Source organism: Mixophyes fleayi, chromosome 7 (genome assembly GCF_038048845.1).
Source record: "Mixophyes fleayi isolate aMixFle1 chromosome 7, aMixFle1.hap1, whole genome shotgun sequence".
Lineage (NCBI taxonomy): Eukaryota > Metazoa > Chordata > Amphibia > Anura > Limnodynastidae > Mixophyes > Mixophyes fleayi.
This window is the reverse complement of record NC_134408.1, coordinates 54,095,187-54,112,384: the sequence shown is the minus strand read 5'-3', so window position 1 is coordinate 54,112,384 and position 17,198 is coordinate 54,095,187.

The window sequence follows — 17,198 nt, the reverse complement described above, 5'->3', positions numbered from 1 at the left end:
CTTCGAAAATCTGTCCACTACGACCCAAATAGTGTTATGGTTCTTACTAGGTGGTAAGTCAGTAACGAAATCCATACTAATATGGGTCCATGGTTTGGACGGAATGGGTAGTGGTCGCAGCAACCCTGCTGGGGTTCTGCGGGAGGATTTGAATTGCGAACATAATTCACAGGAAGCAATGAACTCTTTGACGTCTCTCCTCATTGAAGGCCACCAGTAACTTCGAGAGAGGATCTCAAAAGTCTTGTGTTCACCGGCGTGTCCAGAAAAACGAGAGGCATGGAACCACGAAAGGATTTTCCTCCTTAGAGTAGGAGGCACGAGGGTCTTCCCAAATGGTAGCGTTTTGGTGGATGAAGCAGCCAGTGAGATACATTTGGGGTCTAGAATGGTATGGTTGGAAACCTCTTCTATATCAGAGGACGTAGCAAAGGCTCTAGATAAGGCATCAGCTTTTTTGTTCTTGGCAGCTGGTTTGAAGGTAATTATTAATTCAAAACGGGAAAAGAAAAGAGACCATCTTGCTTGACGAGGGTTCAAGCATTGGGCAGACTGGAGATATGACAAGTTCTTATGATCCGTGAAGATCGTCACCGGATGGCGAGCTCCCTCCAACAAGTATCTCCATTCCTCTAATGCGGCTTTGATAGCCAGTAATTCCTTGTCTCCGATGGTATAATTCTTCTCTGCGGGTAGGAGACCCCGAGAATAGAAGGCACAAGGGTGGAATTTTTGCTGTTCCGAGCGTTGGGAGAGAATAGCTCCTAAGCCCACATTAGAGGCATCTACTTCTAGGAAAAAAGGGAGTGTCACATCAGGCTGACGAAGGATTGGAGCCGAAGAGAAGGACTCTTTTAATGTTTGAAAGGCTTGAATAGCCTCAGTAGACCATTGCTTAGGATTAGCCCCTTTACGAGTCAGGGCCACAATAGGAGATGCAATGGAAGAAAAGTCTTGAATGAAGAGTCTATAGTAATTGGCAAAACCTAAAAAACGCTGGATGGCACGAAGAGTAGTTGGCTGGGGCCAATGTAGTACAGCATTTACTTTGTCAGGATCCATCTTCAGACCAACTCCGGAAACAATATACCCCAAGAATGGAATCTGGGGTAATTCGAATGAACATTTTTCTAATTTACAGAACAATGAATTTTTCCGTAGCCTGGAGAGGACTTCTGCCACATGTTGGTGGTGAGAAGGCAGGTCCTGTGAAAAAATCAATATGTCGTCCAGGTAGACGACGACACATACATATAATAAGTCCCGAAAAATCTCATTGATGAAGCCCTGAAAAACAGCGGGGGCATTACATAGCCCGAAAGGCATTACCAGATATTCGTAATGCCCGTCTCTGGTGTTAAACGCCGTCTTCCATTCGTCACCGGAACGGATTCTGATTAAATTGTAAGCACCACGAAGATCCAACTTAGTAAAAATACGGGCTCCCTTAATGCGGTCAAATTGCTCAGTGATCAACGGAATGGGATACCGGTTCTTGATAGTAATGGCATTGAGTCCACGAAAATCTATACAAGGGCGTAATGATCCATCCTTCTTTTTGACAAAGAAGAACCCAGCTCCAGCGGGCGAGGTGGAAGGTCGAATGAACCCACGCTGGAGGTTCTCCCGTATATATTCAGATGTAGCTTGAGTTTCAGGTAACGAGAGTGGATAGACCCGGCCTCTGGGAGGAGTCTTGCCAGGAAGAAGATCAATCGGACAATCCCAAGAACGATGAGGAGGAAGACGTTCAGACTGAGCTTTATCAAAAACATCGGTAAATGAAGCATATTGAGGAGGGAGTCCCGGTGAAATAGCTGAAATGGAAGCTTGCTGTACCTTGAGAGGAATGACTTGGGAAAGGCAATGATGGTGACATTCAGGCCCCCAAGACGTGACTTGAGGGGTGCGCCAGTCAATCTGGGGAGAATGACACTGAAGCCATGGAAGGCCTAGGACAATCGGACTTGTCGTAACAGGAAGAATTAAAAACGATATCTCTTCATGATGCAGAGCACCAATCTGAAGGGTTACTGGAGACGTACTCTGGGTGATGAGACCGTTGATGAGACGTGATCCATCGATAGCCGTCACAGTAATGGGAGTTTTTAAGGTAATCATTGGTAGAGACCATTGATTAACTAACGATTTGGAAATAAAATTTCCTGCTGCTCCGGAATCAATCAATGCCTGTGACTCAAAGGTCTTGGTAGCAAAGGAAATAGTCACATCAAAAGCGCAGACTTTAGATTTCATAGACGATGGAGAGGACTCCAGGGACCCTAACTTCACCTCTCCAGAACTAGTTAGGGCCTGGCATTTCCCGATCTCTTAGGGCAGGAGCTGAGGACATGAGTGGAATCAGCACAATAGATACAGAGTCTATTCTTGACTCTTCGTTTCCTCTCCTCAGAAGATAACTTGGAACGTCCAATCTCCATGGGAATCACAGTGGGTGACACTGGACGAAATTGAGGGTTAGAGCGAAAAGGTGCTTTAGCAGAAGTCGTTTTCTCAGCCTCTCTTTCACGAAATCTCATATCAACACGATGGCATAGAGAGATCAAATCTTCAAGTGACGAAGGAAGCTCTTGGGTAGTCAGTGCATCTTTAATTTTATCGGAAAGCCCCTGCCAGAAGGCGGCAACTAGGGCTTCAGTGTTCCACTGAAGTTCAGAGGCTAAGATCCTAAATTGAATGACGTACTGGCCTACAGTATGAGATCCTTGTCGCAGACGGAGGATGCTGGAAGCAGCGGAGGTCACACGACCTGGTTCATCGAACACACTTCGGAATGTAGAAATGAATTTGGCACTATCTTGTAATATTGGATCGTTCCTCTCCCACAGAGGGGAGGCCCAAGCCAGGGCTTGTCCTGAAAACAAAGAGATAAGATAGGCCACTCTGGAACGATGGGTAGAAAAATTTTGAGGTTGGAGCTCAAAATGGACTGAACATTGGTTAAGGAAACCCCTACAAGTTTTGGGGTCTCCATCGTACTTTGACGGAGTAGGCAGGTGAAGCGTGGAAGCTATAGACACCTGGGATGGCAACGGGGAAACGGAGGAAAGCACAGGAGCTTCAGTAGTAGCTGTCACAGTCTGTCCAGATGTTCCTTGGGAGGTTAATGACTGATAACACTGAAGTAACAGCTGTTGGCGGGCATCCTGTTGCTCCACACGGCTAACCAGATGTTGCAGCATCTCTTTGGCGGTAGGTTCCACATCTGGGTCTGTCATGGCCTGATCTTACTGTCACGGGCACTAGGAGTCTTTACCCAGGGATCACCAGATGGTAGGCTTACCAGAGCAATGTAGATGGTAATAGGGTACTCTGGTAGCTGGGTGATCACGGAACATGAAATGATGGCCGATGAGATGCTCAGGAAAGTCTATGACTAGCAACACTGGTAATAATGAGGTAATGATACACAAGAAACTGTATGGACAAGGACACGTGAAGGTAGTCAGTGGTCTGCGATAGCAAGTTGTACCACTGCTATAGTGAGGAGGAATGTCCAACAGAAACAAGGAGGTGATGAGAGTCAGCGGTCTGCGGGTAGCAAGTTGTACCGCTGTCTGAGTGAAGGAATGGAATCCAAGTGGAGGTATCCAGGTAGTCAGTGGTCTGCGGTAGCAAGTTGTACCACTGCTATGTGAGAGGATAATGGAACAGGTGATACCGGAAACAGGGATCAGTGGTCTGACATCAGCAAGTTGTACCACTGCATATATATGTGAGGAGGTGCACGGGGGAAGACTGCAACACAGGATATACACAGGCACCTTATACACGATCCACAGTAATATGCACAATATAGGTATATATATATGTAAATGACTGATCAGGTCTGCAATCTAGAAAGTCTCTTGAAGTAGTCCAGCACAATGATAACACAGTCAATGATGGCAATAGACTCAGCGGATAGCAGACTCCAGAGAGAACCAAACACAGTCCAGCAAGATATGCAATACACAGCACAGTCAATGAGAAGTATGCATACCGTGGTTCAGCAGTAGCAGTCAGATGGGATTGCAGCGGTACCTGAGCGGCTGGAGGCCGACTGGATAGGAAGTCCCTGGATAGGAGAAGCAGCGGTCTAGCAGGTGCAGCGCACAGGTGAGTAGACCGACAGGGACACGAATCCACAGGAGTCAGCAACACGTGGAACTGGACTCATAGGAAACCCAGGAGAATGGAGATGATCCAGCAGAGGGTAGTAGAAGAGATACAAATCCAATGCTGACAGGAGGGTAGAGGCCAGTGGAACACGTGAAGGCGTGGAGAGTGGATCAGCAGGAGATGGACGATAGCGCTGACCACAGCGGCAGGGCTCAGCGGCACACGGAGGTAACCAGTAGCAACCACAGGAACCAACAGCGATGGGAAACCGGAGTGCAGCGCAGGGCAGGAGCTGTAGATCACGAAGTGTAGCAGATGGTCATGTAAGCGGCAGTCTCGAGGAAGCCACAGCAAAGATGAGATGAGACTGTAGTGCACGGAGGCAGCGGATAGTAATCAGCTGGCAGTCACGATGTTGGACACAGGCGAGTTGCAAGCAGGAGACTGTAGTACACGGAGGCAGCGGATAGTAGTCAGCTGGCAGTCACGATGATGAACACAGGCGAGTTGCAAGCAGGAGGCTGTAGTGCACAGAGGCAGCGGATAGGAATCAGCAAACAGACTTGATGAGAAGCAGGTGAGTGAGGTAAAAGGTGGAGTGCACGGAGGCAGCGGATAGCAATGAGTAAACAGTCACATAGATATAAAATAACGTTGAAGTGGTGTAGAAGACTGTAGTGCACGGAGGCAGCGGATAGGAATCAGCAAACAGTCATGATGACACAGTTGATGGTAGAAGTGGTATGGAACCACAGTAGTAGAAGTGGTTTGGAAACCACAGGAATCAGCAGCGCTGAATACACGAGTAATACAGGAACACCTTCAGAGACTCATGAGGAATGAGACTCCAAGATCAGGCAACGTGGTAGTGACCACAGGTGCTTAATATAGGGAGGTTGCCTGATCTGCCAATTAAGTTAAAGGGGTATACACTGAAGTATAGAAAAGGGCTGCGCATGCGCAGACCCTCAGGATGGTGGACGGCCACGGTTCCTAAATGTCCGGGAAGAGGCACTCACGGTCCGGTGAGTGACAAAGCCATACCATCTTCATTGTATTACTGTATTTGATTGTGTATATAAGCAGCAGCTTGTGATCCAGAGTGCAGACATCTTGTCCCCAGACTTCAGGATTGAATGACTGCACTGGATCCAGAGCGCCTGCGATAAGTAACGGCTGTATTTACTATTACTTCGCTTGAGCATATTTTTCCACTTATTGCGAATAAATCTTTGTGCTTTGGAAACACAAATCGAGGTTCGACAATCGTTATTGGTTAGCGACGATACGCACATAACAGATGACAAGAGATTTTGCAGAATTCACCTTAACTACATTTTATATAGTTCATTACCGTTGCATCCTAGGGTCTTTGCAATACCAAGCAACGCCTCACAACTGTGCAAATCATATAATATAACTGCTAAAAGAAGATGTTAAGATTGGCCAAGTAGACTAATCTTGGTTTTGACATTGTTCAGACAGATTAGATTTATGTCTTCCAGGTTCATATGTGACTTTTTTATTTGCAGACAGGGTGTAATGATGCTACAAAGTGGATTTGCTTATGAGCTGCTCTCTGTAAATTCAGACAGTTTTTTAATTTTATTAATACTTTCAGTGTCATTGCATCTGTCAGATACATCCTTCTTTCCCCACTCACCTGGACAGTCGTCACGGTTGCTCTCTGTTGTTATTATTATTATCTTTTTTTATAAAAGTCCACAGCACTGTCCATACATTTGCATTATTATACAGTAAACAGACATCTACAATCCATAACAACAATCCATAACACATTACATAAAACATGAAACACAAGCAAAGTCAAATCTACTGTTTAACAAATAAAAGACAGATAACCGGGTAATGCAGATCAAGCTATTTGTGAGACAGTGAGTGAGAGGAATCATAATTTTCTCAGTGAAATAGACCTGGTTACCAAGTGAGCCGGGATATGAAAGTAGGCCTAGAGGTACAAAGGGTTATTGAATAGTAGAGGGAAAACATGAGGAAAGAAGACCCTGTTCATGAAAGCTTATATCCTAAATTCCTCTTACTGCTTGCCTTAGCTATATGAGATCAAAAAGCTGGAGAAGAACTGTCCCTGCTCTTCCTGTATACCAGGCTTCAAATGATTAGTTTTTGGCTTATTGGAATACGTAAATTTATTTATCTACCACTAGCTCCTTTCTAGTGCAGTTAAATTGGGAGATCCCTTATATTTTTTCAAGGAACAACTAACTTTATTAAAATGTATTCAAATATTTTAGAATATCTATCAACATAGAGCTGAGAAAACATATTCAGACTGATTCCTTTATTGACAAGGATTAATAGTTTTCCTAATCTTTGGTAGCGAATGTTCAGCAAGTTGTGAGAATATAAGTCTGGCTTCGATGTGAACCCTTGATCTGCACCTCCTTAGAAAACAAGAATGATCCCAGTAACACCACCACACTGATACATTAGTAATGTGTTTTTGATTATAGAGTGCCAGGCAAGGAGAATAATAAGGGGCATAGTTAAAGTGTAGTTTTTTAATTCAATAAAATAATGTAAATTGCACTTACAAAGGCCAAAGAGTAAACAAGCATAGCAGTGGCACAATGAGACTAGAGTGTGAATCAGGTTAACCAGAGTCTCGGTTCCTGCTATGTGTTTTGGGGGACTACCCCATTTGACAGTCCTTCTGCTCTCCAATCAAAAATAAAAAAATTATTTTTTGCAAGACATCACCAATTTATTTAAAATTACATTTCTGACTAAATTTCTGTACCTGAAACACAATAATTGTTCAACTTACTTTACTATACCTCTTTCACTATTTTATAAGTTCTCTCCAAATGCAGATACAGCAAGCTTATTTTAAGCGGTGAGGTTGGCCTTGCTTGCTAAAATATGTTTATATACTTTCTGATTTCCCAATTAGCCCTTTGTAAAAGTGTGGTCTCGTCGACACTGATTCATCCAAAATATGTCTGCAAATTTAAAGCCCTTCAGGCCATACACTGTGGATAGTATGTTAAGAAACCAGTCAGCAAAGAAAAAACATATGTCTTATTTCTATAGCCTTAGGAAAGGAAAGTTTTCATGGTTGGTTTATTGCAGGGAAATTGTCTAAAAATGCTACTATTTGATTGTGACGTATCAATGGCCAGGCCTTTTACTATCCCAATTTTCACTTATGTACCACTTGGTACATTATTATTATTATTATTATTATTATTAATTATTATTATTAATTAATATAATATAGTCCTTGTGGGGACACAATGCCTGAGGGGTGATGCCTTTGAGGGCAACCACAGTGTCTCCGTCGGCTCTGTACATATAACAAGTTTAATCTCTGCTAAGGGTAATAAGGTAGAAATCAATGAATTCATAAGATGAAAATACCTATAATGTTAATGACACAATTTAGCGGTAGATGAAGGTTAATTGATTAATGTCACTAGGCAATGACATACAAATAAGCAATAAATGTGACAATATCTGATAATGATTCAATGGTAATATTTGTTATTTAGCAAGTTCATAGTAGTAATAGTTTTAACAACTGTAAATTAGAATTAGAATATATTCTAGGTATATAGAATATGGCTACATTTTAGTATGATGCTAATAGTTACTCTTTTTGCTAAGATCATAGGCTAACAGGCTAACTTGGTCTTTAAAATAAGTGTCATATACATTCTGGACCATAAATAGTGCCCTAGATCTGAAGGCGAGGCCTCAAAATATATTGTTGTCAACTTTTACAATACTGATGAAGAAGATAATGACTATGAAAAATTATTATGAGATTTATGTTGTTAAAGATGATGAAAAAGACAACTCTCACTCTGCAGAAGATAATGTGGTTGGGAGTTGTAATCACAATATTGATAAGTATAGAGAATAACATAATGTGGGTAATCTACTCAGCTCATATTTTAACTGGAGGTGATGCAATACCAAAAAATACTTTTCCTTAAACAAGAATAGGGTTAAATTAGTGCAATAGGGGCAGAGTAGTCTTTTGGACAATAAACATTTTTATGTGATAAGGTTGAGGAAAAGAATAGTCCTGAATATCAAGCCTCTGGTTCTACTAAGCCACAGTACTGACAATTAGATCTTTGTATGGTGCTGCGCAGTGTGAGGCAGGTTACTCATGTTTACAACTAGAGATGGCCGGGCTCGGTTCCCCTAGATCCGAATCCATCCGAATTTCGCCCATCCGAGTACCGAGCCGAGCACGCTCGGTACTCTCCCTCCCATTCGGAATTGAAATCGAGGCAAAACGTCATTGTGACGTATTCGTATTTCTGAGCTCGGTTCTCGCGAGATTTGAAAAGCATAAATACCAGCCTCCACAATAATCCATCCCCATTTAACAGAGGGAGAGAGCAGGGTTAGGTCACAGGCTATATCAGCGCAGGGACAGAGCAATAATTGGACACACAATTGTTTCTAATCTATACAATTCTAATATTAATACCAATTGTTACAGCAGTAAGAGGAGGATAGAGGAGGTTTTTTTTTCAATTTCTGGCTCTCCAAGTGCTTTTGGGGTGTCCCTTATTCCCCAATCTTTTGCAGTAATTTTTCTGGCTGTCAAAAGTCATATTTGTCAGCAGTATCTAAAACCATATTTTGTACTCCAAGTGCTTTTGGGGTCTCCCATATTCCCCAGTGTGAAACACTATTTTTTCTGGCTGTCAAAAGTCATATTTTTCAGCAGTATCTATCTAATACAATTTTGGCACTACAAGTGCTTTGGCCTCATTAAAATGGATTCAAAGCAGTCCACATATGAGCAGAATCAGCAACCCGGTACTGTCACCAGTCCTGATGGTAGTGTTCAAAGTACGTCATCTGGGAAAGGCGATGTCAAAGTACATAGTCTTTTTAAATCAGGGAAAAACACACACCCCAAAAAAATGTACTGTGTTGAAGCGAAAAAGAAGTGTAACTGAGGAAAAGTTAAGTGCAGATAAAAAAAAATTGCCAACATGCCATTCTACACATGCAGTGGCAAAGAAAGAATGAGGCCTTCGCCTTCCTCTATTAGTGGCAGATCCAAAAATGTTACCGAGCCTTCTTCTTGTACGGTCACTCGTGACCAAGCAAGACCAAGTAATTTGGAGTCTAAAAGTGGTGCACTACTACTGTTACGCGTCAAAAAGCCGAGCTGCAAGAAAACAGTAAGGCATTAGAGGATAATGTATGCTCAGAATCAGAAATGACACCAATCCCTGTGGAGAATCCATCCATCAGTGGTATGTCTAATCGTGAGCATTCTGATAACGTAACCATAAAGAAGGGCCCTTTCAGCAGTTCTGCTGATGTGTGCCTGAACAGCCCACAAAAGTGTAGCCGGTGATACACAAAGTGAGGATGACACTTTGGAATTAGAAGATGATGAGGGGGAGATTTGGGTAGCCGACGAGGGCGCTGATGAGGATGTGGTTGATTGTGTAAGTCCTGCGCCAGTGGCAGCAGGGTGGCACCAGTAGCCGCAGTTCTGGCACGTGAGGTTCTGGCACCAATTTGCACTTTCCAAACACAAGCAGAGATGACGCAGGTGGCAGATCACAACAGTTTGACATCTGGGGGTAAATGTATCAAAGTGCGATTTTGCAACTCCAGCGATTTTCTCGGGAGAGTTGAAACTCGCCGATGTATGAAGCTGAGTTTTCATAAAAAATCGCCAGAGTTCTGCTTCTGTCAAAATCGCTACTTGCAAAATCGCCAGAGATCAAACTCCCGACTGTTTGCCACTGCAGCTATACAGCTCTCAAATGTATGAAGCTGCGAGTTAGCAAACTCAGGAGAGTTTGCTTCTAAACACGCCAGATATAACACGCTGCTTGATAGCAGCGTGTTGTAGAAACACATCACTGTTAAATGTAAAAGAATAGATAAAAGTTTAAAAAAAAAAAAGCGTGAGGTCCCCCCACTATTTATGCTCAACCCTAGTGCTGCCTGACTAGTGCTGGTCCCGTAAAAAAAAAAAAAAAAAAAAAAATCGGGGAAAAATTTTGCGTGGGGTTCCCCCGATTTTCACTTTACCAGCACTAGGCAAACCAGCCGGGGTTGGCGGCACTATAGCAGGGGGATGCGCGGCAGGGGTCCCCCTGCCATAATGACTAACCAACCCTAGACTGTCCAGCGCTGGGCTGGATACCCTAGGGAGTGGGGTCCGCTGAAAAAAAACAAGCGCCCCCCCCCTAGAAAGAACCAGCCCAGTGCTGATAGCACTAGGGCTCTTCCTACTACCCCTGGGCTGTGGGTAGTAGGGTAATACGGCGATAAAGTATAAAAAAAACAAACGGACGCCAATTTTTTGGGTGGAACTACAAGTCCCAGCCAGCCAGGTTCCCCAAAACAGTGTGGCCATGCTGTTGCTTGTATAACTACAAGCACCAGCATACCCACGGCAGCCAGGGCATGTTGGCACTTGGAGAACCACAAGTGCCAACATGCCCTGACATCCCTGGCTTGCTGGGACCTGTAGTTCCACAAAGAAAAAAGTTAAAAAAACAACAACACCCTCTTAAAAACCACATCTATTTATTAAAAATAAAAACCCCACAATAAATATACTAACCACCCTCATTTTAACCACATCTATTTAATAAAAATAAAAAAAACCTAAATACTCACCAAAGATGTCTTCTTTCTTCTTCCAAAGTGTCCTTGCTTGCTCCAGTCCCTTAATATTTTTACCTCCAATAGTCCATGCTTGCCCCAGTCCCAGCAAATGTGTACTTCCAAAATGGCTTGAAGAAATTCAGCATCACTTCGGCCAGAAGGACTCCATATTTGTGTCACGGATCTCAAACAGAAGTACAGCTAGGAGTCATGGATAGGTGAAAACACTCTGTGTTTATTTGCAGAGAGGTGTAACAACAGGTAATAAGGAGCAGTGATAAATACCAGGTTCCAGCTGATGCAGAAAGTAGCATGAATGTCCAGAAACAATCAGGTAAGGACAACAGGAAATTACATCAGGATTGGACAACAGGAAAGGACAACACAGGATGGGACAACAATAACCAGCAATGACTGCTGGGAGGAACAGGTATATATAAGGGGAATGAGACACACCCAGGTGCATGAGATAATTAGTGAACATACAGGTTAACTCCTTAAGCACAAGAATAAAGCACAATAGCAGCACCTCTGGTGAAAAGAGGTACTGCTGGACAACACAAAATAGCAATACAAATCATAGAGTCCAAAAGTCCAGGAGGCAGATTGTTACAATTTGTAACATCCCGACTCTGTGTTCTTTATTGTAGTAAAATAAAAAAAATCATGAGACGCCGCAAACACCTCCTACTAGGTAGGATGTCCGAACCACAATGATCATTGCGTAAGGTATAACTACAGTATAATGTGATTTTTCCACGCTAGTGGGGGAATCACCTAATACTGTACCTAGAGCTTACGCAAGTAAAGTAGCTTACATGTAACTTACGTAGCTGCTGCTGTCCCTGCTGGTGAAGGCGAATGACCAACCCAGTGGGCTGTCACAGTCATATAATCTTTACTTTGCCCAGTTCCGCTTGCCCACATATCTGTGGTTAAGTGTACAGTGGGTAGAATGGCATTTTGTAGGCCAATGATTACATTTTTAAGAACTTTCTGGTAGAGGGGAGGAATAGCTTTTCTAGTAAAATGGTGTCGTAATGGAATTTGGTAATAGGGACAGAACACCGCAAGTAACTGTCTAAAACCAGCTTAATTAATAATGGACATTGGACACAGATCTAATACTAGCATAGTCCTTATGGGGTCTATGATCTGCTTTGCGACTGGGTGACAGATTTCATACTTGCTTCCTCTTGCAAAGGATTGTTTAACTGTAAATTATTGGTTCTGGTGATATTGATGATTAAGGTGTTGGGGGGTAGATTGCAGGTGCTGGGACGTAGATGAGAGAAGGGAGGCAGATGATACTGGACTGCTTATTGTTATTTTTTTTATCCTAAGTTTCTGATTTTCCCAACAGCTTTCCAAAAACTCGCCAAAAAATGTCGTAACATGGATGAGGATCCCAGATGGTTAAGGTCCCTACCTCTACTGGTGGCTTTAAAAACACTAGAAATGGCTAGACAACTGTTGTCAGGATTTGTGTAAAAATAATTCCACACTTAGGTGGATTTTTGGTGTTATGCCCAGGCATGACAATGGCCTTTTTCTTATCACTGGCAAGAACTGCAGCAATTTTTCTTTGAAAGTGTATGACAATCATATTGTGACCTAGGAGGTGGTCAAAATTGAATGGAAATGACTGGAAATTAGTGTTAGTGAGGTGAATAATAATGTAGGTACAAAATAATAACTAAATTATGTTATTTTAGGCCAAAAAAATTTAATTTTTTTTAACAAATTGCAAAACAAAACCAAACAAGACCAAAACCAAAACCAAAACACGCAATGGCGGTTTGGCAAAACCAAAACCAAAACACGACGGTAATCGAGATCCAAAACCAAAACCAAAACACGGGGGTCAGTGAGCATCTCTATTTACAACAGACATTGACTAGTTCTGAAAACCTGGAGGTCTCTTTAAACATGTATAAAAGGCCAGGGTTTCTCCTCCCTCTGTGAATGGTAATATGATTATAGCATTAGCAACAGCAGCAACAGAAGACTAGAACAGGGCAATCTGCAGACAACGAAAACAATTTTGGACTCTCCATGAACCTCAGAGATGGACCTGGACTCTGCCTATTCCTTTGAGCTGGACCTGCACTCCCTCTACTCCTGTAATCTGGGTCTGGACTCTCGTTGTTTCTCTGTGATGGACCATCAGAATAGACCTGGAGCCTCATGGTACCTCTGGCAGTTTGGTCAAGATCCCTGACAGATGCAATTGGTTACTTACCTCTGGTAGTCTGGCTTCTATCTCAGGAAGTCTAGCAGCTCTTTCAGCAAGACAGACAGCCCTCCATGTAAAGTTGCAGCTCTCTCTGACAAATGTGCAGCTTTCTCTGTGAGACATGTAGCTCTGTCTAAGGAATGCATTGCTCTTTTAATCTCTTACAGTCTTTCTGTGCAGTGGGTGCTCTTTGTGCCATTATCTGACTCTGCAGCATTGGTCCCTAATACACTGACTGTGATCTGCTTCATCTCAGTGGCTGTAGCTACATTGCAGTCACTCTTCCAGCAGCTCCCCAGAGTGTAGCAACGGTCCACGCCTACTTCCACCCTGGCTGCACTTCTCCTTCTCTCTCTTTTGGTGGGCTCTGATGTCTCTTCCTTCCTTTCTATTTTTACTCCCTGGGTATGCTGGGATGTGTACTTCTCAGCACCAGAAGCACCTTTGGATGGCTCCCTACCACCAATATCTGATCCTCCCCAGTCACTCAACTCCCGAGTCTCAGTCTCCCCAAAAAGGAGCGCATTCGGTCCAGGAGTTACATTGCTATTATTATTGTTTATTTATACAGTGCTACCATATTACACAGTACTGTACATATAATATTTATTCATTCACATCAGTCCCTGTCCATTCAAATTAAGTCTAAACCCCCCCCCCACACACACACACACATAAATACACACATACACACACACTAGGTTCCATTTTTGTCAGTAGCAAATTAACCTATCAGTATGTATTTCAACTGTGGGAGAAAACACATGCAAATACAGGCGAAAAAAACAAACTTCACACAGATAGTGCCCTGGATGGAACCAAATCCATGACCCCATTGCGGTGAGACAGGTGTGCTAACCACTGTACATAGCAGCATTCACCAGTTTCTAGGCTTATTATTTTATATCTTAGTTAACTCTTTAGTTAGTCCTTTATTATTATTATTATTATTATTATTATTATCCTTTATTTGTTAGGCGCCACAAGAGTTCCGCAGCGCCATACAATGCACAAACAGTAGACAACACAGGGTAAAACATTACTGAACAGTAAACAAAAATACCAACACTTCAGAAGCTCCAAGCAGGCTAATGCAGTAAAAATGGAGCAGAAGAGCAAGTATGGACACAGAAGGGAAGAGGGTCCTGCTCAAATGAGCTTACATCCTAAGGGAGGGTGAACAAAACTCAGGTACAAAGGGAGCCAGTTGACGTATAAGGGAGAGAAAAGGGGGCGGGAGGAGGGAGGGGAGGAGGGGTTAGGTGGAAGGTTGGTAGGCTTTGAGGAACAGGTGGGTTTTTAGTGCCTGTTTGAAGGAGCTTAGAGTGGGAGAGAGAAGGATGGAGCAAGGGAGGTCATTCCAATGGCTTTATTTTGTCCTATTAGTGACTGGGGTCATACAGGTTTGTGTAATTTTTTTTATTGTTCAACTTTCCCATATGTTCCTATCTTCTTTATTTAATTCAGTACTTCAATTATTTCAAAACCCATTGTTTCTGTATTTTTCATTACTCATATAGAAGAAGCAAGCAATGCTGTGAGGAAAGGGGAAATGGCTGAAATAGGAATAAGCAGGTGAATGTTTAATGTATACTATTGGGAAAGGTGCAGGTTTAAATAACTAGATGAAGGACTTAGGTTAATAATGGGACTATGTATCAAGGGGAGAAGTGTTCCCATATGGTAGTCTGCATGTTGTTTGCTTTGAGTAAGAAGTGCTGACAGAATGTCTGGCATCAAGGAAACATTGGCCCTCTTTAGGAACACAGCACTTGTAAGAGGCTGCACTTCAGGATTTAAATAAATAAAGGGAAATGGAAGCTGGTTAAACCAGACTGGGTCCCTCAACACATGCTAGGTAGCCAAAACTGTTAAGACACCTCAGTCTTTCACTCATCTACAAGTTCAGCACTATATTCAGAGCCCTCCTTGTGGTTACACCTCGAGAGCTCCTGCAAAGTACAGCCGGCAGGTAGTCTAGGGGACTTATGGAATGGAGGTCACAGTATCCTGTTCAGAGAATTTGTGGAATTATGTGACGTGGCTTTGAAGGAATATTGGAGCCCATCTTTAATAAGAAGTTATATTAAAGTGTAATCCAGTGCCTAAGGGATGAGTATTGCAATTGCATGGACAAAAAGAAACACAAGTTGGTAATTCCATAATTCTCAATGTAAATGGATCCCTCATTCTCAGGAAGTGATGGAGATAATCCCTTTGCAAAGTCTTTCAAGAGGGAGGGAGAGGCTGTCATGAGAAACCTGCTGGAAAATGGCATGAAAATTCTAAGAATAGATGCAATGCACTGCTGGCTTAGAAGACATCCAGACAATGAGGTGGCATAGATGGCTACTGTAAGGGAAATTTTAAATGGACTTTTAGATCACCTAAAGGGAACCTAAGTTTTGAAAGTGTATGGCAATATTAAACCAGATAGCTATTACCCAGAGGTACTTATGGGTCAATTAATGAAGGAGGTGGGCTTGGGTTATATAGGTCGCTTCTTTGACAAGTAACATATTGAAGGGCTTTTGGAAGATCTTGGGGTATATTTACTAAACTGCAGATTTGAAAAAGTGAAGATGTTGCCTAAAACAACCAATCAGATTCTTTAAATCAATTTATTTAGTACATTCTATAAAATGACAGCTCAATTCTGATTGGTTGCTACATCTCAACTTTTTGAAACAGTTTAGTAAATATACCCCCTGGCCTCTAAAAAGACAAAAGTTTTAGGTTAATCCACCATCAGTGTTTCCCAAAGGGCAACAAGGTGAATGAAGGGATTAACAAGGAGATATGCTTGGTGTTGTATACTTCACTTCATACATACATACATACATACATTCATTGGCTCAGGTGTTTGGGGCAAGGGGCATTATTGTTGAAAACAGATATAGAATCCGCTTTTCATTTACTACAAGTTTTCACGCAGGATGTAAGATTTATGTTGACATATAATTGCCAAGCAGATGTTCAATATTATGTGCTTTATTTGAATCCTTTATCTACTTTTTTTTACAGGAGGTGAGATAGGAGACAGGGATCAGTTCAGTTATCCACTATCTCTACTTTTGATATGTGCAGCAGTTCAGGATCCCATCATATGGGGGGCATGTGGGGAACTTTGAGCCCCAACCGAAGCCTTGAATGTTTCCTGGTGGTTGGCCACCCCCCTGGCCAGCCACCTTACTTTATGTAGCTTCAGATCATACTGATCCGTTCCTGCCCTCTCCTACTGACATCATGTCATGTAGTGCGCATACCACATGACATGCTGTGGGCAGCAGTTGATTCATTTTGATATTTTTTAGCGCATGTAACTTATATTCTTTTTATTTTATTGTGGTGTAATGGTGGTGCTTTTTAATTTAAGATAGGGTGATGGGATTGTTAATTTAATCCTTTGGTGATTTGGAAGGTATTAGTTGAATGTGGGGCTCAGTTTGGAAGAAGGGGGTGTAGATATTTTTTATTCATTGTAAATACTATTAATTTAATGTCAGGGACTATTTATTTAATACTGGAGGAAATAGGTAGATTTATTAAATGTGAATATTACAAATTTAATGTTGGGTCTAGTTGGGAGGAAATAGGTTTATTTAAAAAATGTAAATAACATTAATTTAATACCAGGCTAATGGCAGGGAGAGAGGCCTAATTATTAAAAATGGGTGCTATTGATAAAAGTTGGCACTGGTTGGGGTCAGGGATGCCTAGAGTGTTCACTCATCGCTAGATTTTCATATTTTGTGTACCTATACTTTTTTCAAAGAGGACCCCAACATTTGAGGATATAGAAAAGTAGCAACTAAACTTAAGACACGACCAGCAACAGGTAGTGATAGTTAGAAGAACAGGGAGAAGAGAGCAGGACAGTCTGCTAACTGTCCTGATTCTAGTGGGGCAGTCCCAATTTTGGTGACTGACTTGCTCAGTCTGAACTTTGTCCCTATTGCAAGGACAGTTGGGAGTTATGGCACACTCATTCACAGAAGGACAAGCTATGTGCTCCTAAGAGTAGTGTACACAGCATTGCCCATGTATTTGAAGGGTATGGGGAGGGCTGGAGAGTGGCCTTGCACTGTCTTAAACCATAGCCATGCCCCTTTAATTCTTGCCAGGACCACTCTGGAATCCCCCTTCTAGAAATATTTGTTTGCCCGATTGATTCCTCTGTAGTTAAAATAAAATATCATCC